Source organism: Apteryx mantelli, chromosome 11, assembly GCF_036417845.1.
Source record: "Apteryx mantelli isolate bAptMan1 chromosome 11, bAptMan1.hap1, whole genome shotgun sequence".
Taxonomy (NCBI): Eukaryota; Metazoa; Chordata; class Aves; order Apterygiformes; family Apterygidae; genus Apteryx; species Apteryx mantelli.
In genome coordinates, this window is record NC_089988.1 from 13,146,715 (window position 1) to 13,170,240 (window position 23,526).

Sequence of the window (23,526 nt, forward strand, 5' to 3'; positions counted from 1 at the left end):
CTGTGCTCACAGGTCCAAAGGAGCAGGTCACATTAGCCCTGATAAGTCCATAAAGGTGCTGCTGGTGCTGCTGTAGGTGGAGGTGGGGTTGAAAGGGTTTGCTGAGCTTTCTCACAGACCACCTGATCTCTGAGAGGGAAGGTTAGTGAGTCCCCATTCCTTGCCAAACCAGAAAACGCTTTCCTTTTTCCTCCCTGCCAACATTAGGAAACTGAAAGCCCTGGAGGGAAAGCTCCTTCCCTTTCAAGTAGCCTTTTTTGCACCTTCCTCTGTGGTGCAGCGACACTGCTCTGAATCACAGCCCTGCGCAGACCTAGGTGCATATCCTAGCTTCGCAGCCCTGCAGCCGTCCTTGGGAGAAAGCAGCAGCATGCCCTGTTCCTGTGATGGTGTGGCAGGGGATCCCTGCTCTGAAGCATCTCCCCCTCCTCTGCAAAAGAGAGCGATCCTTAAAAAGACTATCAGTCATGGGATGGAAAAGGTTTGGAAGACCCCTCCAGGAACCTCAGTAGCATTGCCCTGCAGCCAGAGACTTACCATGCAAAGGGCTGTGAAGATTTCTCCCACAACGAGCTCTCCTCTCTCCTCCCACTCCACACTGCCTTGCACTTCCCACTGTCTTCTTTCCTCTCATGTCAGCAGCAGCAGGCAGTGCCCGGAGCCCTGCTGCTCTTTGCAGAGGAGCTGCTCCTGCACACAGCTGTCTCTGGGCAGTGCTGCACTGTTGCCATAATCTCCCTCCATCACTGGATCCTGGCCCCACTCAGGAGCAGAGGCCCAGCTGAAGATGTGACTTTCTCTGTCCCTTGTGCTCCCTCCTCCTGGGAAATGTTCACTGCAACAAACTAAAATAATCACTGGTGGTCCCTCTCTAAACAATACAGAGAGACCAGTTACAACACTGTCCCTTGTTTCGTCAGAGGATGGTTTCATCAGAGGATGGTTATCTATGAGAGATGGAAACATCACATTCTGGAAATCCATATTCCCATGTCTTAACTAGGCAGGACACCTAGAAGCGGACAAGAAGGGAGGTCATTCACCCATGGTTCAGGTTTTCATTCAGATGAGTCAGTCTGGGCATCGCATGCCCATTTAGAAGCCCCTGGGACTCAGTGTGATGCAGATCCTTCCTGTGAACTCCACAGACACACAGGAGGTAGGATTCCCCTTGCAAAAAAATGATATGGGCACAACAGAGGTGTCTGCATGGGAGCTCCTTGTCTAAGCTCCCATTATAATCACTGGAGATGGAGGGTGGGAGTCAGTTGCTCACACACAAACACCTGGTGACATTGGAAGAGACAGAGGTGGACCAAGGCATGTGCCAGAGTCTTCTTGCTCGGATGGAGCAGCTATGACACCCCCATCCCTCTAGAGCATGAGTTGGGGGTCAGGTGGAGAATTCCCTTGGCCATCTGAAATGACACTAGATGCCTCCTGCTACTAGGGCTCCACTCACTATAAAGCTGAGACATAGGAAGATCCCAATGTTACAAACAGCTAATGCAATTCAGTGCAGACACTTGATTTAATGACACAGAAATAGGCCTGCAGGGCCATGTCGGATGCCTGGGGTGTCCAGCACATCCACATGTCTCTAGTAGTTCCAGCATGGGACCTACAGGAAGTCATGGCCCTTTGGAGTGGCACTGGGCAAGTGCCCCAGGGCATCTTGGATTTCCTACCTGTGCCCAAACAAATAAATCCCACTACTGCCTTTAGGCACAGTCTGCACTGTCTACATCCAAGCATGCTGCACAAATGGGAGGCACATCACACCAAGGGCTCCACTCTAGTCTCTGCACTCTCAAACCCTTCTAGCTCTCCTCCTCCTGAACCCCTTCTCACCCCCCAGGATGATATGAACAGGGACAGGGCTAATGACGTCCTCAAGGTTGCTGGATCGCAGGCTTGGAGACTTCTTCAGTAGCACCCTGTCCTTCCTGGAGATTGGTTCAAGCCTGTCACAGGCCCCAAGGTGCTGCAAAGTCAGCTCAGGCAGCAATTTCCTCTCCTGCCATTTCTGCATGGCCCAGCTCTGTTTCTGCCTGGCCTTGGGGACTGCAGAGTTTGCTCTCTTAGTGGGAACCTTCTTTCACCATTACATTGCCACCTGCTATCCATGCCAGTATGTCACCACTTGCAATCAAAGCCTTTGCATGCATATGGTCCTTGGTAACAAGTTTCCCTGTGACAGATCTTTAGTCAGTGCCACAGCTGATGTTGTGCTGCCCAAATGTCTGCAAGTATATGCAGCCTGGGGTGCAGCCAGGAGCAGATGGAGATGCACAAGCTGTCAGAGGACTGCCACATGGTTGGAATAACTGAGATGTGGTGGGATCACTTGCATGACTGCAGTCCTTCAGTGGCAGGGTGCAAGTTCTTCAGGAGAGACCACCAGGGAAGATGAGGAGGGGGATGTCCTATGGGAGAAGGGGTAGCTTGGATGTATGGAGCTCTTCCATGGGATGGACAAAGGGAGGCAGCTCTGTAGGGCACAGGAGCTCAGGAAAGCCAACAGGTCATTAAGCACCTTTCAAGCACAAGAATGCTCCGTAACATACAGTTTGTCAAATTAGTAGCCATCTCTGGACTGCAGCTTGGCTAAACAGGGAGCTCCCATGTGAGCTCCAGGGCAATAAGGCAGCATACGGAAAGGGGAAGAAGGCAGAGGCTGCAAAGGAGGAATTTGGAAATATTGTCCAGCAAAGTCGGGATGGTGTTAAGGAAGCCAAAGCTCCTCTGCGATAGAGACACTTGTGGGGATGTCAAGGACAGGAAGAAGAGCTGCTGCTGCTTCAGTGACAGTAAAAGAATAAACAAGGAAATGTGGGGTCACTGCTGAACGGGACAGGGATTCTAGCAAAAGCGGATGTAGATAGGACTGGGGAAGTCAAGTCCTTCCTGGCTTCAGTCTTCACCAGCAAGGTCTCCTGAGCTGTTGTGCCTAGAGTCAGGACTGCTGAGGAGAAAAGCAACCTGCAGTGCCCAAGTCTTGAGTGAGGAATGACTTGCAAGAGCTCAACCCAGAGAAGTCTATGGGATTGGATGGCTGGCATCCATGGACATTGAGAGAGCTGGCTGCTGTGAAAGCAAGGTTGCTCTCTATCCTCTTTGAAAGGCTGTGGAGATTGGGGGCGGCAGGGGGTGGTCCCAATGACCAGAAGAAGGAATATGTTGTGTCCATCTTCAAAAAAAGGCGCCCAGGACAGACCAGGGAGCTGCAGGCCATTCAGCCTCACATTGGTGAGGGGTGTGTCATGGAGCCAATCCTCTCCGGTCACATCTCTGGGCACATGAGGGAGAAGAAGGTGTCTGGGAACAGTCAGCATGGAGTTACCCAAGGCAAATCATTCCTGACCCACCTGATTGATTGCCTTCTGTGATAAAAGGCCAGTACTTGTGGAGGAGAGGAGAGTAGTGGATGTCCAGCTGACATCCAGAAGGGCAAAAAACTGCTTGGATGATGAACTCAGAGGGTTTTCATGAATGGGTCATGTTTTATCTGGAAGCCAGGTAAAGATGGGGTATGCAGGGCTCTACACTCCACATCCTGTCCTGTTTGAGAGGTTCATCAGTGACCTGCAGAATGGAAATCCCCTCACAGTTGTAGATGACACCTAATTGGGTGGAACAGTCATAAGCTCAAGGGCTGCCATTCGGAGGGACCTCAGCAGGCAGTAAGAATGGGCTGTCAGGAACTTTGTGAAGGTCAACAAGGACAAATGCCAGGTCCTGCACCTGGGATAGAGCAACACCCTGCAGTGATACAGGCTGGGGAGTGCCTGGCTGGGCAGCAGCTCTGTGGAGAAGGACGTGGGAGTCTTTGTGGTCAGGGAGCTGAATGTCAGCCAGCAGCATGCCCTGGCAGCAAAGGAGGCCACAGTGTCCTGGGCTGCCTAGCCAGGAGATCAAAGGAGGTGATTATCCCCCTCTACTCAGCATTGTTAGAGCACATCTAGGTACTGCGTCCAGCTGGGGCTCCCTGTAGAAGAACGCTGTTTGTCACTTGGCGTGAGTTCAGTGGCAGGCCCCAAGGTGGTTGGGAGCTGGAACACTTGCCCGGTGAGGAGAGGCTGAGGGAATGGGCCTTGTTCAGCACACAGAAGGGAAAGGCTTTGCAGGGCACTCACAGCAGCTTCCCAACTCAAGTTTACCACCAGTAAAGAACCAGGTTTTTGCAGTGACTCATGGCAGGAGAAGGAGAGGCAATGGCTATAAGGTGACACAAGTGCAGTTAAAATTAGCTATAAGGGAGAAAAATCAAAGAGGATAACAAAGCATTTGAAGCGGGGTCCAGAGAAGTTATGGACTGTCTCTTCTTGGAGGCTTGCAGGACGCAGCTGGACAAGGCCCTGAGGAAATTGGTGTGAATTCAGTGTTGATCCTGATGTGAGCAGGAGGTTGGACTTGAGACCTCCCAAGGTCCCCTCCAACATGAATGATTCGGTGATTCTGTCATCGCTGGTGATAGGCACTGCAATTCTTGAAGGCAGGAATACCTTTTCTGCATGTGGTTAGCACCAGACACAGTCTCTCCAAAGCCAGCCCTTCCGAGTAGTGTGAGGTTTCCTCCTGGGCCTGAAAGGTTTTAAGTTCACATCAGGATCTACACGGAATTCACACCAAGTTCCTCAAGAACCCTGAGCCAACCTGAACCTCAGCCACCCTGATCAGGACTAGCCCTCTAGAGCAGACGTACTACCAAGCTGCGCACAGCTCCTCGCCTTGGTCTCCTCTGACCCCAGCGTGCTGCCCTGCAGGCCAGAGACACCATGGACATTATGTGGAGGCTTCCTTTGGCAGACCAACCTTCCCAAAGTATCTCATGATGTATTAGTACGAGCCAGAAAGGTTTTATTTTTTATAGTGTGATACCAAGAAGGAGTCATTCTGCAGGCTTCAATGTACAGTTGGATGATGGGTGGGGGAGCTGAACGCTGCAAGGCCTGCCCCTGAGACAGCCCTGGACCATTCTAGAAAGAACTGACCCTCACTTCCTTTTATCCACACCTCACTGCCAACAGGGGACCATTGTCCAAATTAGCCTCAGATCCACACTTGCGATTTCATCTCAGAGGGGCTTCACTTGCAAAGAAGAGTCCATGAGTGAGCTAATGCCCAGGCTGTGCCTGACCTGATCAGGCAAGAGCTTCAGAACCCGCAGGCCTCACCCAGCTCAGGGACACAGTGCAAAAGGTGCTCAGCTGAGTTGGACACCTGACCTGTCGGGTCAGAAATGACTGCCTTAGAGAAGAGAGGAGCACGTGGGAAGGTGAGGGACATCATTCTGAGGGGACTTGCAAGTTATCTGCATAAAACAACTTCAGCTTTGCAAGATGATTCTCAGCTATGACCCGTGAAGTATTTCCTGCTGACCTGCAGGCAAGTGCTTGAGCATCACTATTCACTGTAGTCACTGCACATCTGGGAGAAGTGTTTTTAAAGGCCAATTATTTTCTGAAGAAATGCTTTGTCTTTGGAGGTTTCCCTTATTTTACCCATTTGAAAAGCCAATGACTTTGGAACTGCCACTTGAAAAGGCACCTCTGAATGCTCCGCTGTGGCAAGACCATTTACTGTTAACTGTGTGGGTGAAAAAAGTCCCACATGATCTAAACTGCTCTCTGAGGCCTCCTGCTGGATGTCAGCCCCTGCATGTCTTGTGTCAGAGCCCAGGGGATGGTGCAGGGTGCAGCAGGGAGCCCTGAAACAGCGAGGCCCTCAGCAGGAAGAGCTCAAGACCCTCTCTAGAATTCACTGGATTGGAGGGGGGTTAATTGGATGGTTAAGTAAAGGCTAATTGGGGGATATTACTGCATTATAAGCAAAGAGTTTCTAGGGTCCTGCCACAGGAGAAGAAAAGAGTGTCTGCACGAATTATGGACATGTGTGGTATCCCCTCTTAGCTTTTGCTAACAGAAGAGAAGGACAACTGCTATGTCTCCAGCCTAGCAAAACTTGTGGTTGGACAGATCCCAGAAGATTTTCCTTGAAAAATCTCCAACAAGGAACCCTTTCTGAAAGATGACCTCCTATACTCCAAATGCTCTAAGCTCCATATTTCTATGTATTTCACAGTCTATGTGGGATATCTGGCTGCAGATCCTGGCAAGAGCTGAGGAAATGCAAGGCCTGAACCTCAGCACACAGAAGGCAGCAGGCTGCCAGCATCCCTGGCTCACACCACCAGGGCAGCCTGGGCCCTGCCAGCCAAGGCACCTCCTCAAATTGCAGCGCTCCCAATCTCTCCATCCTGGTGGCACTCCCCACACACAGCACTGCTCACTCCAGACACCTCCTCCCATTCCAAGCACCAAGACCCTGCGGCCACCGCCCGTTCCCACCACAGGGACATGGTGGTGATGTGTGACTCCTTTTTTATGCCCTGACAAACTGAGACACGGGGAAGGAATAAGAACAACTGGGGTCAAGGGAGGTGACTGCTCTCCAGAACGTGAGGGGAAATCTCTCAGCTCTCTCCCTGGCTATGTCATCTCCATGGCAGTGACCTTATGAGCCCACACATGACATGAGCTGAGGTCACAGTGGCATGTGCTGCATCACAGAGAGGTCTCCCCTGTGCCATGGCAGAGTCCTCACTTCCCTGCGAGGCCTGGGCACTGCTCATGCACTCCCAAACACTGCCCTTTGGAGCTGCTCCATGGCAAGGAGTGGGGACAGGAGGCAACAGGGTTGCATTGGGGCCCCTCACCGACAGGCAGAGGAGCAGGTACACATTGGAGAGGAGTTTTGGGTGATGAAACGGGAAGAGTTTCTTTTTTCCCCAGCTGGATAGGCGAGCTGAGGTCAAGTGAGGTGGAGGACTGCTGGACGGAGACATTCTGCCTGCACCACAGTTCCTTGTTCCCAGTGCTCCTGCAGCTCTCCACCAAGGGGAAGGGCTTTGGGAGCTGCTTCACGAGGTGTCGTACAGAGACTGTTAATACCAAAAATGGCTGTGGATGCTGGGCCTTGAGGGTGGCTGGATAGTGCTGGGGGCTGCCACAAGAGCCCTGCCTGAGGGTCCCGCCTGGCTTAGGGGACAATGTGGCAGCCAGGACTCCTGTGTCCTGGGGCTGCGGCTGCCCTGAGCCCCAAGGCTCCTCTGTGGGTGGCTCCATACCCTCATGGCAGGGGGAAATCCAGGTCCAGGTTTCCCTGGGAGTGGGTCCCCCTTTGGGATCTGGCTCTGGCAGGAAAGGGGGCCTGTGTCCTGGAGGCTGGGGTGTCCTGCAGCTCCTGTGGGGCTCTCAAGAGCCTGCTGGAAATGCCCATGTTGGAAGGGGATCTTTTACCTAGTAACAATTCCAAGGCATCTACTTGTTTTGGAGAACCTCTCTTCCTTCCCCCTGGATCATTCACACTTCCCACTTGGCAGAGCATGTTTTGGGCTCAGAGATGTTGTCCTCAGATGGCCACAGACCCTGTTCCTCTGCAAATGGGAGTCAAAACTCTGCACCCAAAAGACAGCCTGTTTGGGGGAGCAGCTTGGAAACAGGTGGGGGTGCCATTGCCACGCCATAAGTCCCTGCTGACCCCAAGCATTTTTCTCTGAACCGTGGGGGGCAGGGCTGGGGGGAGTCCAGCAGGACCATCTGCCCCAGGCAACTCCCGGCCACACACCTCTGCTGCCCAGCACTGGCAGGCCCAGAGCCGCTCTGCCCCGGTGGCCTTGTGCCCCCAGGGCTCCTCAGCCCTGCGGAGTGAGGCACCAGGGCCCAGCCTGACCCCACAGAGAGCATCCCCTGCCTGGCGCTCAGCCCAGCCCTGCTGGGCACAGCACAAGGGCTGCTGAGCCCCGGGGCTGCCGCGGGCAGGGGGCTGGCGCCCCAGGGGCGACAGGGACCTGCCCTGCCCTGCCCTGCACTGCACTGGGGGCAGCAGGATGCTGCCTGCAGGGTCTGGCACCCCGGCCATGCCCAGGGCCCCTGTGCCAGGACCAGGGCCAGCACCAGCACATGCCCCGCGGCTGCTCCCCCACGCTCCCCACGGTCCCTGGGCACAGGGCAGCCAGGAACCCTGCGGGGCCCCTGCAGCAGAGCCCAGCCCCAGCAGGGCAGCAGCAGGACCCCAGGGCCCCGCACTGCCTGCCCACACAGGGCCACGCTGCCCCCAGGCCCCACGATGCCCCACGCTGCCGCCCACAACATGGCGACCCACTGCGGGGGAGCAGGAGGGGCTGCCCGCAGGGTCACACGGGGGCTGCAGTGTTGCCATGGCATCGCTCCCAGTGTTGCCCTCCTATTGGCTGGCAAGGGCAGGAGGGTGGGGCAGCATTTGACTGATGTCTCTGTCAGCCAATTGGAGTGCAGCAGGTAGAAAAACAGCTGTGACAGCAGAGTGGGAGCCAAGCCGGAGGGAGGGAGGGAGCGGGCAAGAGCGGGTGTGAGAGGGGCTGGCAGGGCTGCGGGTGTCTTCAGCTGCCAGCAGGTGCCCTCCCACCGGGGCGGGGACAGCAGTGCTGGCCTTGGGGCTGCTTTCCTGCAGGAGCTGCAGCAGGGGCTGGTGGGGCCATGAGCAGGGCACAGAGCGACCAGGGACAGAGCGGGCAGCTGCCCTGCAGCCAGATGTGGTGGCCTGCCCCGAGCACCTGGGCCGGGGTGGCTGCTGGGGTTGGGGGGCAGGAAGGTTTGCCCCTGCGGGGGGTCAGAGAGCCATTTGGAAGCGTTTCCCTGAGCTGCTGCTGCCACCGCAGCCCCCAGGTGCTGCTCGGAGCTGCATTTGGGAGCTGCTGGGCAAAGTGTGAGCAGGCTGCTGGTGTCCTCGTGAGGGGCCCTTCCCAATGGTCTCTTTTTTTCTGAAAACGGCATTTCTGAGTGGCTCTGAGAGAGGCTGTCCCCACATGTCACGCTGTGCCTTAGCCATTGTTTTTGCTCCAGGCTTCTTGCTTTGCCCTGAGACCTGTGACCCTGGCAGCAGCCTGCAGGGTGTTTCCAGAGCAGCTTTGTGTAAGTGTGAGCTGTTTTGCTTGTCAAGGGCCTTGAAACTGGCTGAACAGCCAGTGCTCCACTTGCCGTTGTTATTTCCATGCTCCTAGGTCAGGGTGAAGAGTTGCTGACTTGTGGCTCTGCTGGTTTCACCAGCCGAGATGCCCTGGCCTGAGTCCTTCCACCTGTCTCCAATTGTCAGGGCATAAAACAGGAGAATGGTGGTTGTCCTGGATGCATAGAGGATTTGCTGGGTTTGTTCAGCTCTGGGGAAGGAACCAGACTTCTGAGTTGCGGGAAGGCTTCTCCTTCAGCCTGGGCATGAGGCCCTGCTGTCTTAAGTGTGAGGTCACTTCTGAGTGATGAACTGACTGGATAGCAGCAGAGCTGTGGCTGGAAAGGTGCTTGTGAGGTCCTTTCTACCTGAGCAGTTGACAGGTCAGGAGAAGACCCATGGCTTGGATGCTGGTGGTGAGGTCACTTCTGGGTTTGTTGCGTGTGCTCAGAGGAGGGATTGAGCCCTGCAGAGATCCACAGCAATACAGAAATGCAACTCATTAATCAAGCAGAAGTAGATGTTCCACATCATCTGGCACAAATGTTATTCCACTCCGTCATCATGGGTTAGTACTGCTACATTTAATGTGTGGATGATGTTCTGTGGTGAACATGGACATGGAGTTGGACTTTCTACTTGTTGCTAAGTAGAAGCTTGCAGCCTCCTGCTGGTCAGCTCGGGAGTCCAGCTAGACTTTTGAGGCTGCTAAATGAATCTAGTGCTGGTGTGAGCAGTGGTGTTAGTAATCTCTCATTCCCAGGGTGTGTGTGCTTTAAAAATCGTCCCGGCCAAAACAGCAGGGAGCTTGTGAGATTCTCCTGCCAGGTCTGAATGCTGTCTCTATCTTTGAGGTGTCCACCAGCTTTTGTGACACATTTGGGACTGTAACACCTAAGAGGTCTCTGATTTCTGTCCATGTATGCAGTCATTGGGGAATGGGTGCAAAGGCTGTTGGAGGAGACAGAAGGCATGTCACCCCCCAAAAAGGTATCTGTCTGCCACATTTTCCAAAAAATTTCTTGTTCAGAGGAGTTGAGGCACAAGAGAAAGGCAAGGGCTGGCCTGATCAGTCCCTGTGAGAGCGCTTGCTCTGTGTGTCCTGGAGGTGGGAAGTGAGCAGGCCCCGGGCTGTGAGGGGATGTGCAGAGGCAGTGCCTGTTGCAAGGCCTTGGGAGACTAGAAGGGAATGGAAGGTCTGGAGAGTTGGGCTTTGTGTGTTGTGGGGCACTTGTGGGTGCCCTGTGTGCTGCCATGTGTGATGCTGTGCCCTGTGTGTCGCTGAGGCAGAGGCACATGTTAGCTGCCAGCCCTCAGTGCTGGTCATGTGGCTGCTGTTTGTGGTTGTGAGGTCACTTGTGCCTCAGTGCCTGATAGGCCAGTGCTGGTCATGTGGCTGATGTTTGTGGTTGTGAGGTCACTTGTGCCTCAGTGACTGCGAGACCAGTGCTGGTTTTAAGAAAAATAATAGTAGTGTTAAGGCCTAGCTGATTAGGAAATGGTTAATCATGTTTGTACTGGAAAGTTCTAGAAACCACTGGGCTATTGCCACATGGCTTCTTTATCTGTAGCCCCAAGGTAAGAAGAAAGCAAATGCCCAGAGACAGTGAAGATACCGAATGGAGGGTGAGAAGACCCCAGAGCTGATATTTCTATTGGATCGCACGATCCCATGAGGGATGGGTAACTGAGACCGTAGGGATATAAATATCCAGGGACTTTTCCATTCGGGGTCCCTCTTCTGAGGCACCAGCTCGATCTGTTCACTTTACTGAACTAAAGAGATAAACAGAGAATTCTCAGCTCAGCATGTTAAGATTCTTGAAGGCCCAGTGAGTATATGATAGTTTCGTAACAGCTGGTCATGTGGCTGCAGTTTGTGGCTGTGCGGTCACTTGTGCCTGAGGGCCTGATAGGCCAGTGCTAGTGCTGTGGTTGGTGTTTGTGGTTGTGAGGTCACTTGTGCCTCCAAACATCAGCCTTACAGGAGGAGACGTGCCTATCTGGATCCAAAACAGACCGCTCGAATAATGTTCAGAGCAGACCGAAATCCAAATTAAGTCTTAATCATTGAGGCAGTGGGAGAGTGAGAGCTGTTAATCTACACAGGGGAGCTGGAAGTCTTAGGATGAAGAAAGATGTTGTTAAGTTCCCCCAAGATGTGCAGGATGAAGCACAATGCTCCATATTGCAGTAAATCCTCTGATGCCTACCAGGCACTGAGGCACAAGTGACCTCAAAACAACAAACAGCAGCCATGCAACTAGCACTGGCCTAGCAGGCACTGAGCCACAAGTGACCTCACAACCACAAACAGCAGCCACGCACCTAGCACTGGCCTAGCAGGCACTGAGCCACCGCTGACCTCACAACCACCAACAGCAGCCACGCACCTAGCACTGGCCTAGCAGGCACTGAGCCACCGCTGACCTCACAACCACAAACAGCAGCCACGCACCTAGCACTGGCCTAGCAGGCACTGAGCCACAAGGGACCTCACAATTGAAAACAGCAGCTACGCACCTAGCACTGGCCTAGCAGGCACTGAGCCACCACTGACCTCACAACCACAAACTGCACCCATGTAACCTACACTGGCCTAGCAGGCACTGAGGCACAACTGACCTCACAACCACAAACAGCAGCCATGGGACTAGCACTGGCCTAGCAGACACTGAGCCACCACTGACCTCACAACCACAAACAGCAGCCACGCACCTAGCACTGGCCTAGCAGGCACTGAGCCACAAGGGACCTCACAACCACAAACAGCACCCACGCACCTAGCACTGGCCTAGCAGGCACTGAGCCACCACTGACCTCACAACCACAAACAGCACCCACGCACCTAGCACTGGCCTAGCAGGCACTGAGCCACCACTGACCTCACAACCACAAACAGCACCCACACACCTAGCACTGGTCTATCAGGCACTGAGCCACAAGTGACCTCAGAATCGTAAACGGTGATATAGTATTTCCTTCTTGGCTGTCGTTTATAGATGCAGAACTGGCCTAACAGTGTGTATCAAAGGACGTTGCTTGCTGCTTGCCTATCCCATTCCGAGGAAGTAGTGACTTCACAGGCTTCAGCAAAGCCACGTGCCATCTGCTGGCCTAGTATATAGGAAGGCAAGAATGACCTCACAAGCGAAAACAGCAGCCATGTGCCCACCACTGGCCTCTCAATACTGAAACAAAAGTGACCTCACAGTCTGCATTGAAGCCACGTGCATGCTCCTCGCCTAGCATGGACTGAGGCACACCATCTCCAGAAGCACAAACAACACTCATCTCCATACTGCTGCTCTACCAGGTGCTCCTGCACCTGTACAAAAAGAAGCAGTGTGTCTGCTGGTGGCCTAGGAGATACTGAGCCCGAATGACTTCACAAACACAAACATCAGCAAGATGCATCGAGCTGGTCTGTCAGGTGCTGAGGCTGAAGTGAGAGGAAAGGAGAAGCTCACCTGGGCCACTTGCACGTCCCTTGATTAAGCTGTTATCACTCCATACACAACAGTCTTCTGCAAACGGCTTTCATCTCCTGGCAAGACTCCAGGTCATGGCACAGCTCCACTCTGTCACCCTGCACACAAATCACAAAAGGCAACGATTGGTCTTGCTTTTCTTTTAGTGCCATCAAGTCCGAACTGGGAGCCTTTGCACTGCAGCACCTACACAATGACAGCAGGATGCCACTTCCATTTCTAGTGCATTTCTAGGGACAGAGACCAGCTGAGGGAGCAGCTGCACTGCAAAGGGTTGCTGACACTGTCACATCAGCTCAGCACTGCACCAGGCATCAACCTGACGCCAGACCTCTGCTCTGCCCCCTACTCTACAAACACACTGTCTCTGTCCCACAGAGCTGCCTCTTCTGCTTGATACAACCAGGTGCCACCAAGAAGAGATGGATGCAGGACACTCGCCTCTTGCACACTCCCCAGCCACTGCTCTGCTCGCTGCCTTCCCTTGGCTCCTCAACCCAGACACACAGGGAAGCTCTTGAGGTGACACCACAAGGTGGCCAAGGCACTCTGGGCTCACAAGGCCTGTGCAAATGAGCAGCACAAGATCAGGCAGGGACAGAGCTGGCTCCTTGGGCAATGCTGCTCTTTTCAGAGGGAAGGATCCTGCTTTCTTTGGGCACAGCAGGCTGCTGCTTTCCACCTCTATCCCCTCAGGAACCTCCACCTAGGGATGGCAGGGATGGGCATTTTCTTTAGTAATACAAAAGATACAATATAGAAATAGTAGAGAGTCCAGAAGGGCTCCTGGGCCCAAAGGAACCTCGGGTCCTTTCCTTTACTTACTTGGACAAGGAGCTCCGCGGAAGGGAAAAAGGGTGCAGAGGCTTTGAAATGAGGCCCAAGCAATGAGACAGACCCACACTGGACAGCTGCTGAAATGCCAGCTGTCCTGGCTGCGCAGCCTCTGCAGCAGCAGTCTGGGCTCCACAGCTGCCTTCACAGAGCACGGAGGGCTGGGTGCCACGGGCAACCTGGCCCTGGGCACATCTTCACCCCTCGCAGAGCCAGGAGCCCAAGAGCTGTCAGACTTCCTCAGGTCAAGCTATGGAGGCTTTGCAGCCTTCACACAAAGGCACTCAAGACATGTGGGCATTTATTAGAAGGGTCTTGAACTCGTCCTATATGGCACCACAACGTTCTAGGAAAAGGAGGGCGCACAACAGCATTTGCTGAGCAGGCTGGCAGTAACAGCAGTTGTGGGAGGAGGAATTTGCAGCACAGCAGAGGTACCAGGAGGTGAACCCACACCCCAAGTCACCCACGGAAGCCAGGCGCATTTATGGAAGCCTTCGCATCCATACGTAGCCTCTTCTCATCCACTTGCAGCTGCTTTCACAGAGGACTCACGATGTTGGCAGAGATGTTGACAGGCACAGGGACACACCCTGGCATCCTGCCTCCACCCTCAGGGGCTCTAGGACTGCACTGGGAACCTCCAGGAGTGGAGCAACCTAGAAAGAAAGAAAGAATCGGAGTGCTACTGTCAGTTCTGCTGGCCTTACAGAGTCTCAGCAGGCAGGGGCAAATGTCTCCCCTTCATGCTGAGCTGTATTGGTGAGAGCCTGATCAAAACTTTCCTGGAAAAGGACCCAAGACACCTCCTCTACTGGCACCTGCCTTGAGCAGGGCATTGGATCCCTACCTCCACATGTCTCCCCCATTGCAGCCTCAAGGAATCTGCTCTTCTGAGACTCTTACCAAAGGCACCAGCGGCTTTGGAGATGCCACCTCCACCACTCACCAAGGACAGGTGTCTCAGTGCCACCCATCGTCCTGAGAGGCCTGACTTCTCGTGAGGTGGCATCTCCCCTGTCTGCAAGGGTCTGCGTAGGCACAAAGTGGACAAATGGCTCTGCTTTGATTAACTACCCATCTCTCTGAGGGATCGCAATGGATTAGGGTCTGGGATGGGAAGATGCAATGAGGGTCCAGATTCAACAGAAAGCCTTCAAGGAGGGAGAAGAGGACTTTCTCCAGGGGAGTCAGTAACATCCCAGAGACTCACGGAAGCATCAAGACCTTCAGAAACTGCAAGCCTGAACCTCAGCTGACAGAAACCACCAAACTGCGAGCAGCCCTGCCTCGCACCACGATGCTCCAAGGAGGCAACATGGTCACCAACAGTCCTCACCCAGCTCTCCCAGAAGGACACTGTGATGGCAGGCTGGGCTCTGGCAGCAGAGCACTGCTCTCTCCAGCCACCTCCTCCCATGCTGAGCAGCAAAACATGGGCCACCACCTTGCTCCACCACAGGGCACCCTGCACTGTGACACGCCGCTACCCCCACACCTCACAGAGGGTTGGCAGCCAACACTTGCTCTGCATCAGAGACACGCAGGCCACAGCTCCACACATGGCAGCACACAGGCCACCCCCAAGCGCCCCACAACACACAAAGCCCAACTCTCCAGACCTTCCATTCCCTTCTAGTCTCCCAAGGCCTTGCAACAGGCACTGCCTCTGCACATCCCCTCACAGCCCGGGGCCTGCTCACTTCCCACCTCCAGGACACACAGAGCAAGCGCTCTCACAGGGACTGATCAGGCCAGCTCTTGCCTCTCACCTCAAAGACAGAGACACCTCAAAGACAGAGACAGCATTCAGACCTGGCAGGAAAATCTCACAAGCTCCCCGGTGTTTTGGCAGGGGCAATTTCTAAAGCACACACACCCTGGGAAGAAGAGATTGCTAACACCACTGCTCACACCAGCACTAGATTCATTTAGCAGCCTCAAAAGTCTAGCCGGACTCCCCAGCTGACTGGGAGAAGCCTGCAAGTTTCTATTTAGCAACAAGTGGAAAGTCCAACTCCATGTCCATGTTCACCGCAGAACATCATCTCCATTTGAAATGTAGCAGTACTAACCCATGATGACGGAGTGGAATAAAATTTGTGCCAGATGATGTGGAACATCTACTTCTGCTTGATTAATGAGTTGCATTTCTGTATTGCTGTGGATCTCTGCAGGGCTCAATCCCTCCTCTGAGCACACGCAACAAACCCAGAAGTGACCTCACCACCAGCATCCAAGCCATGGGTCTTCTCCTGACCTGTCAACTGCTCAGGTAGAAAGGACCTCACAAGCACCTTTCCAGCCACAGCTCTGCTGCTATCCAGTCAGTTCATCACTCAGAAGTGACCTCACACTTAAGACAGCAGGGCCTCATGCCCAGGCTGAAGGAGAAGCCTTCCCGCAACTCAGAAGTCTGGTTCCTTCCCCAGAGCTGAACAAACCCAGCAAATCCTCTATGCATCCAGGACAACCACCATTCTCCTGTTTTATGCCCTGACAATTGGAGACAGGTGGAAGGACTCAGGCCAGGGCATCTCGGCTGGTGAAACCAGCAGAGCCACAAGTCAGCAACTCTTCACCCTGACCTAGGAGCATGGAAATAACAACGGCAAGTGGAGCACTGGCTGTTCAGCCAGTTTCAAGGCCCTTGACAAGCAAAACAGCTCACACTTACACAAAGCTGCTCTGGAAACACCCTGCAGGCTGCTGCCAGGGTCACAGGTCTCAGGGCAAAGCAAGAAGCCTGGAGCAAAAACAATGGCTAAGGCACAGCGTGACATGTGGGGACAGCCTCTCTCAGAGCCACTCAGAAATGCCGTTTTCAGAACAAAAGACACCTTTGGGAAGGGCCCCTCGCGAGGACACCAGCAGCCTGCTCACACTTTGCCCAGCAGCTCCCAAACACAGCTCCAAGCAGTACCTGGGGGCTGCGGTGGCAGCAGCAGCTCAGGGAAATGCTTCCAAATGGGTCTCCGACCCCCGGCAGGGGCAAAGCTTCCTGCCCCCCAACCCCAGCAGCCGCCCCAGCCCAGCTGCTCGGGGCAGGCTGCCACGTCTGGCTGCAGGGCAGCTGCCCGCTGTCCCCGGTCGCTCTGTGCTGTGCTCACGGCCCCACCAGCCCCTGCTGCAGCTCCTGCAGGAAAGCAGCCCCGGGGCCAGCACTGTTGCCCCTGCCCCGGCGGGAAGGCACCCGCTGGCAGCTGAAGGTGCCCACAGCCCCACCAGCCCCGCTCACACCTGCTCTTGCCCTCTCACTCCCGGCAGCTTGGCTCCCGCTCCCCTTTCACAGCTGTTTTTCCACATGCCACACTCTGATTGGCTGACAGAGCCACCAGTCAAACCCTGCCCTACCCTCCTCCCCTGTCCGGCCAATAGGAGGGCAGCACTGGGGGCGATGCCATGGCAACACTGCGGCCCTGTGTGACCCCACGGGCGGCTCCTCCCCCTCCCCCGCGGTGAGGCGCCATGTTGTGGGTGGCAGCACAGGGCAGCGTGAGGCATCACAGGGCCTGGGGGCAGCGCGGCCCCATATGGCCGGGCAGTGCGGGGCCCCTGGGCCTGGCTGCTGCCCTGCTGGGGCTGCCCTATGCCACAGGGACTTGTGGGGTGGCGATGGCACCCCCACCTGTTTCCAAGCTGCTCCCCCAAACAGGCTGTCTTTTGGCTGCAGAGGTCTGACCTCAGTTTGCAGGAGGACAGAGGTTGTGGCCATCTGAGGACAACATCTCTGAGCCCAAAACGTGCTCTGCCAAGTGAGAAGCGTAAAATGATGCAGGGGGAAGGAAGAGAGGTTCTCCCAAACAAGTGGACTCCTTGGGGTTGTTGCACGGTGAAGGATCCATTTCCAACATGGGCATTTCCAGCAGGCTCTTGAGAGCCCCACGGAAGCTGCAGGACACCCCAGCTCCAGGACATAGGCCCCTTTCCTGCCAGATCCAGATCCCAAAGGGGGACCCACTCCCAGGGAAACCTGGCCCTGGATTGCCCCCTTCCTCCATGCTGACTGTTCCCAGACACCTTCTTCTCCCTCATGTGCCCAGAAATGTGATCGGAGAAGATTGGCTCCATGACACACTCCTCACCAACATGAGGCTGGATGGTCTGGAGCTCCCTGGTCTGTCCTGGGCACCTTTTTTTGAAGATGGGCACAACATATTCCTTCTTTTGGTCTTTGGAACTTCCCCCACCGCCCGATCTCCACAACCTTTCAAAGATGATAGAGAGCAGCCTTGCTGTCACAGCAGCCAGCTCTCTGCATGTCCATGGATGCCAGCCATCCAATCCCATAGACTTCTCTGGGTTGAGCTCTTGCAAGTCATTCCTCACTCAAGACTTAGGCACTGCAGGTTGTTTTTCTCCTCAGGAGTCCTGACTCTAGGCACAACAGCTCAGGAGAGCTTGCTGGTGAAGACTGAAGCCAGGAAGGACTTGACTTCCCCAAACCTATCTACCTCTACATCTCTGCCCCATTCAGCAGTGAGCCCACATTTCCTTTTTTATTCCTTTACTGTCACCGAAGCAGTAGCGGCTCTTCTTCCTGTCCACATTCCCACAAGTGTCTCTATCGCAGAGGAGCTTTGGCTTCCTTAACACCATCCCTACTTTGCTGGACAATATTTCTAAATGCTTCTTTTGCAGCCTCTCCCTTCTTCCTCTTTCCGTACGCTGCCTTATTGCGCTGGAGCTCATGTGGGAGCTCCCTGTTTAGCCAAGCTGGGGTCCAGAGATGGCTACTAATTTGACAAACTGTATGTTACGGAGCATTCTTGTGCTTGAAAGGTGCTTAATGACCTGTTGGCTTTCCTGAGCTCCTGTGCCCTACAGAGCTGCCTCCCTTTGTCCATCCCATGGAAGAGCTCCATACATCCAAGCTACACCTTCATACATAGGGTATCCCATTCCTCATCTTCCCCGTTGGTGTCTCCTGAAGAACTTGCACCCTGCCTTTGAAGGACTCCAGTCGTACTAGTGATCTCACCACATCTCAGTTATTCCAACCATGTGGCACTCCTCTCACAGCTTGTGCATCTCCATCTGCTCCTGGCTGCACCCCAGGCTGCATATACTTGGGCAGCAGAGCATCAGCTGTGGTGCCGACTGAAGATCTGTCACAGGGAAACATGTTACCAAGGACCATATGCATGCAAAGGCTTTGACTGCAAGTGGTGACATGCTGGCCTGGATAGCAGGTGGCAATGTAATGGTGAAGGAAGGTTCCCACTAAGACAGCAAAGCCTGCAGTTCCCAAGGCCAGCAAGAAACAGAGCTGGGCTGTGCAGGAATGGCAGGAGAGGGGTTTGCTGCCTCAGCTGACTCTGTGGCACTTTGGTGCCTGTGACAGAGGTGAACCAATCTCTAGGCAGGACAGGGTGCCACTGAAGAAGTCCCTGGTTCTGTGATCCAGCCACCCTGAGGACATCATTAACACAGTCCCTGTTCATATCATCCTGGGGGGGTGAGAAGGGGTTCAGGAGGAGGAGAGCTAGAAGGATTTGAAAGTGCAGAGACTAGAGTGGAGCCCTTGGTGTGATGTGCCTCCCATTTGTGCAGCATGCTTGGATGTAGACAGTGCAGACTGTGCCTAAAGGCAGTGGTGGGATTCATTTGTTTGGGCAAAGGTAGGAAACCCAAGGTGCCCTGGGGCACTTGCCCAGCATGCACTCCTAAAAGGCATGGCTTCCTGGAGGTCCCATGCTGGAACTACTAGAGACATGTGGATGTGCTGGACACCCCAGGCGTCCGACATGGCCCTGCCAGCCTATTTCTATGTCATTAAATCAAGTGTCTGCACTGAATTGCATTAGCTGTTTGGAACACTGGGATCTTCCTGTTTCTCAGCTTTATAGTGAGTGGAGCTCTAGTAGTAGGAGGCATCTAGTGTCATTTCAGATGGCCAAGGGAATTCTCCACCTGACCCCCAACTCATGCTCTAGAGGGATGGGGGTGTCATAGCTGCTCCATCCGAGCAAGAAGACTCTGGCACATGCCTTGGTCCACCTCTGTCTCTTCCAATGTCACCAGGTGTTTGTTTGTGAGCAGCTGACTCCCACCCTCCATCTCCAGGGATTATAACCGGAGCTTAGACCAGGATCTCCCATGCAGACACCTATGTTGTGCTCACTCCAGTTTTGGCAAGGGGAATCCCACCGCCTGTGTGTCTGTGGAGTTCGTAGGAGGGATCTGCATCCCACTGCATCCCAGGGGCTTCTAAATGGGCATGAGATGCCCAGATTAACTCATCTGAATCAATACTTGAAGGATGGGAAAATGAGCTTCCTTCTTGGCCCTTTCTAGGTGTCCTGCCAGTTAAGACATGGGAAGATGGATTTCCAAAGCGGGACATGTCTACCTGTCGTAGATAACAATCCTCTGATGAAACAAGTGACAATGCTGTAACTGGTCTCTCTGTATTGCTTAGAGAGGGACCATCAGTGATTATTTTAGTTTATTCCAGTGAACATTTCCCAGGAGGAGGGAGCACAAGGGACAGAGAAAGTCACGTCTTCAGCTGGGTCTCTGCTCCCGAGTCGGGCCAGGCTCATGGGATGAAAGGAGGTCATAGCAACTGGGCAGCACTGCCCAGACACAGCTGTGTGCAGGAGCAGCTCCTCTGCAAAGAGCAGCAGGGCTCTGGGCACTGCCTGCTGCTGCCGCCAGATGAGACATGACAGAGAGAAGTGCAAGGCAGTGTGGAGTGGGAGGAGAGAGGAGAGCTGCTTGTGGGAGAAATTTTCACAGCCCCTGACACGGTAAGTCTCTGGCTGCAGGGCAATGCTACTGCAGTTCCTGGAAAGGTCTTGAAATCATTCCAGTCACACGATTGGATTTTTAAGGATCGATCTCCTGGCTTTTCCTTTGCAGAGGAGGGGGAGATGCTTCAGAGCAGGGATTCCCTGCCACAGCGTCACAGGGACAGGGCATCTTGTTACCTTCTCCCAGGGATCCTGCAGGGCAGTGAAGCTGGGGTGTGCACACAGGCCTGCGCAGGGCTCTGATTTAGAGCAGTGTCCCTGCGCCCCAGGGTGCTGTGTGCCCAGGGCAGTGACTCTGCCACCTGCGAGGGTCAGAACTCAGCCTGCCTGGGGAGCTCCTCATGGCACTGCTGGCAGAAGCTCTGGGTGGGAGGAGAGATCGCTGGCAGGGCAGCTTGAGCCTCCTGTCAAGAGGATGCTGCATGGGTCAGGGCCGCCCACAGCTCCAGCTCACTCCCAGAACATTTCTGGAGGAGACTTACCAAAAGGAAGGTGAAGACAGGGCATACATGAAAGGGAAGGAGCTGTCATGAGTCTGTGCTTTCAGTTAGATTCTCTCTGGGTGCGGTGAAATGGGATTGGATCTGTCCAGTTTAGACAGGGGACTGAGACAGTGACACTGAGAGAGGAACAGTTCTGGGAGGGACTCAGCAAATGCCTTCATGCACCCCTCAGCCTAAGGACAGAACCAGCATCACCTTTCCAGCCTCACCAAGGTTTGTCTCACCTGCTCCATAGGACCTGCAAACATGGAAGTGCCCTGGGCAGTGTCCTGCCCCCAGGAGGTTTCTGCAGGGCAGAGCTGAGCACCCAGTGGGTGGGATGGGGTGTGTGAGCACTGAGAGGGGAGAGACGTGGGGACGGACAAACAGCTCCCCGCGGGGACGGCTCCAGGCAGCAGAGTCATGCTCAAAGTGTGAGAGGAAACTGTCAAGTCCAAGGCCTCCTCTCCTCTCCCAGCCAGCACAGCCCTCTGCTCTCAAGGCTGGGGGGTCCACGGCAGGAGTCGTTTCCTCGGCAGCCGGACATGCAGGAGAGGAGACACTCCTGAGTGCCCTTCTGTCCCTCCCTGGCCCTGCCTCCCTCTACACAAATATCATGGTATTGCTCCATGTTTCCCACCTGCCCACGCTGCCCTTGTGCTTCCCCTTGGACTCTCTGGGCAGTGGGCTTTCTGATGCAGTTCAGACACTGACCTTGTGGGTCCTGCCATGCAGACATGTACTTGACAGTGAGGTGCTCTTCTAACCTGTGGGTCTCTGGGCAATGCAGTGTGGGGGTCTGGGAATGAGCCAGGTCTCTCATCAGGACACCCCATCCTTAGGACATTCCGCCATTTCCCTGGGGTGTCTGGCTGGGCTGCAAGCTGCCCTCCACAAGGACACAGCTCTCCCATCGCAGCTGCATGTTATCTAGGTGCCCCAGGCAGAAGCCACCTAGATACTGAGGCCATGCTGGGACATGCTGGTGGGAGGGTGGATGTGGGCAGCTGGAAGGAGACCAATGTGTTGCCGGATAGAAAGGGAGGGCTGAGACCTGCCTCACGTCCCCTCAGAAAGAGTGCTGATGGGCACTTTGCAAGTGCATTCCTCTGCTCTCTGCTGTGTCGTTTCTTTTTGGGGTAACACGAGTGCAACTGTCCTCCACCTCCGAGGCGGGATCACAGGGCACCTGGGAGGAAGGCAGATGGACAGGCCAGCTCTGCTCCCTCTGCACTCAAGCCAGAGTGAAGCCTTTTGCCTCTGAGGAGTCACAGCTGCTCACTCTGAGTGCAGCAGCAATGCTGAGGATTTCTACCTGCAGGAATGCTCCTCAGGTGTGACAGGGTCAGCTAAAGGAAACAAAAGAAGCCTTAAAACTATTCATGAACCCACATTATTTAGAAGTGGAAGTGAAGATGCCGAAAATGCCTTCAGCATTATGTGTGGATGAAATCTGACTGGAACTGGGAATATAAATTTTAGTCACCTATTTCCATGTACACAGTGCTGTGGGTCAGGGCTGACTGCTCTGGAGCCCATGGGCAGAGGCCCCTGCTCCTCATAGCAAACTCAGCTAGCACAAAGCAGAGCTCAAGCCATGGAGCTCAGTGATGGTGCTGCTGAGATGGGTAGAGGTAGTGTGTGTGTTTGGGGGAGGTTATGAGAAAGCTTTGCTCGGAGAAGTCTGCCCTAATTCGTCTCTATCTGTTCTTCCTTGAAGAGTCCCCAAAGCGCAAAGGGAGCAAATGTCCAACAGCAGCTCCCTTAATGAGTTCCTCCTCCTGGCATACGCAGACACGCGGGAGCTGCAGCTCTTGCACTTCTCGCTCTTCCTGGGCATCTACCTGGCTGCCCTCCTGGGCAACGGCCTCATCATCACAGCCATAGCCTGTGACCACCGCCTCCACACCCCCATGTACTTCTTCCTCCTCAACCTCTCTGTTTTAGACCTTGCCTCCATCTCTGTCACTGTCCCCAAATCCATGGCCAATTCTCTCTGGAGAATGAAGGCCATTTCTTACTTGGGATGTGCTGGCCAGGTCTTTTTCTTCTTTTTTTTTATGTTCAGCAGAGTATTATCTCCTCACTGTCATGGCCTATGACTGCTTCGTTGCCATCTGCAAACCCCTGCACTACGGCACACTCATGGGCAGCAGAGCTTGTGTCAAAATGGCAGCAGCTGTCTGGGGCAGTGCTTTTCTCTATGCGCTCCTGCACACTGCTAATACTTTTTCAATACCACTCTGCCAAGGCAATATCATGGAGCAGTTCTTCTGTGAAATTCCCCACATCCTCAAGCTCTCCTGCTCAGACTCCTACCTCAGGGAAGTTGGCCTTCTTGTGGTTAGTTCCTGTTTAGCCTTTGGGTGTTTCCTTTTCATTGTGCTGTCCTACGTGCAGATCTTCACAGTTGTGCTGAGGATCCCCTCTGAGCAGGGACGGCGCAAAGCCTTTTCCACGTGCCTCCCTCACCTGGCTGTCGTCTCCCTGTTTGTGAGCACTAACATGTTTGCCTACCTGAAGCCCCCTTCCATCTCCTCTCCAGCTCTGGATCTGGTGGTGGCTGTTCTGTATGCGGTGGTACCTCCAACACTGAACCCTCTCATCTACAGCATGAGGAACAAGGAGCTCAAAGATGCACTGAAGAAACTCGTTCAATGGGTACGTTGTCAGCGTCAATAACTGTCCATTGTGCAGCCACTCCTCAGGGTATCTGGCATCAAGGCTTTGTGCTGTGCATTTCTTTCTTTCTTGTTTTTCTCTTTTGTCATTAAAATATATTTCAGGTTCGTGTCAAGCCTCTTCAGGAATTTCTCATTTGAATCTGACCCAGAGGCCGTGTTGAAGCAGGAAGCCAGGCTTCCCCTTTCATCAGCAGACATGGGGGAACCTCAGAGCCAGCTAGTCTGAGCTCCCTCGGATGCCCCCAGTGCAATGAGCAGAGTTTCCCTTTGCAGGGTCTCTTTTGGCACTGAC

General features: G+C 54.2%; 1 pseudogene; it reads left to right on the top strand.

The window, feature by feature from the left end:
- The first annotated feature begins 22,295 nt into the window (after nucleotides 1-22,295).
- LOC136992977 (olfactory receptor 14I1-like) lies at nucleotides 22,296-23,232 on the top strand (annotated as a pseudogene).
- Nucleotides 23,233-23,526: the final 294 nt, after the last annotated feature.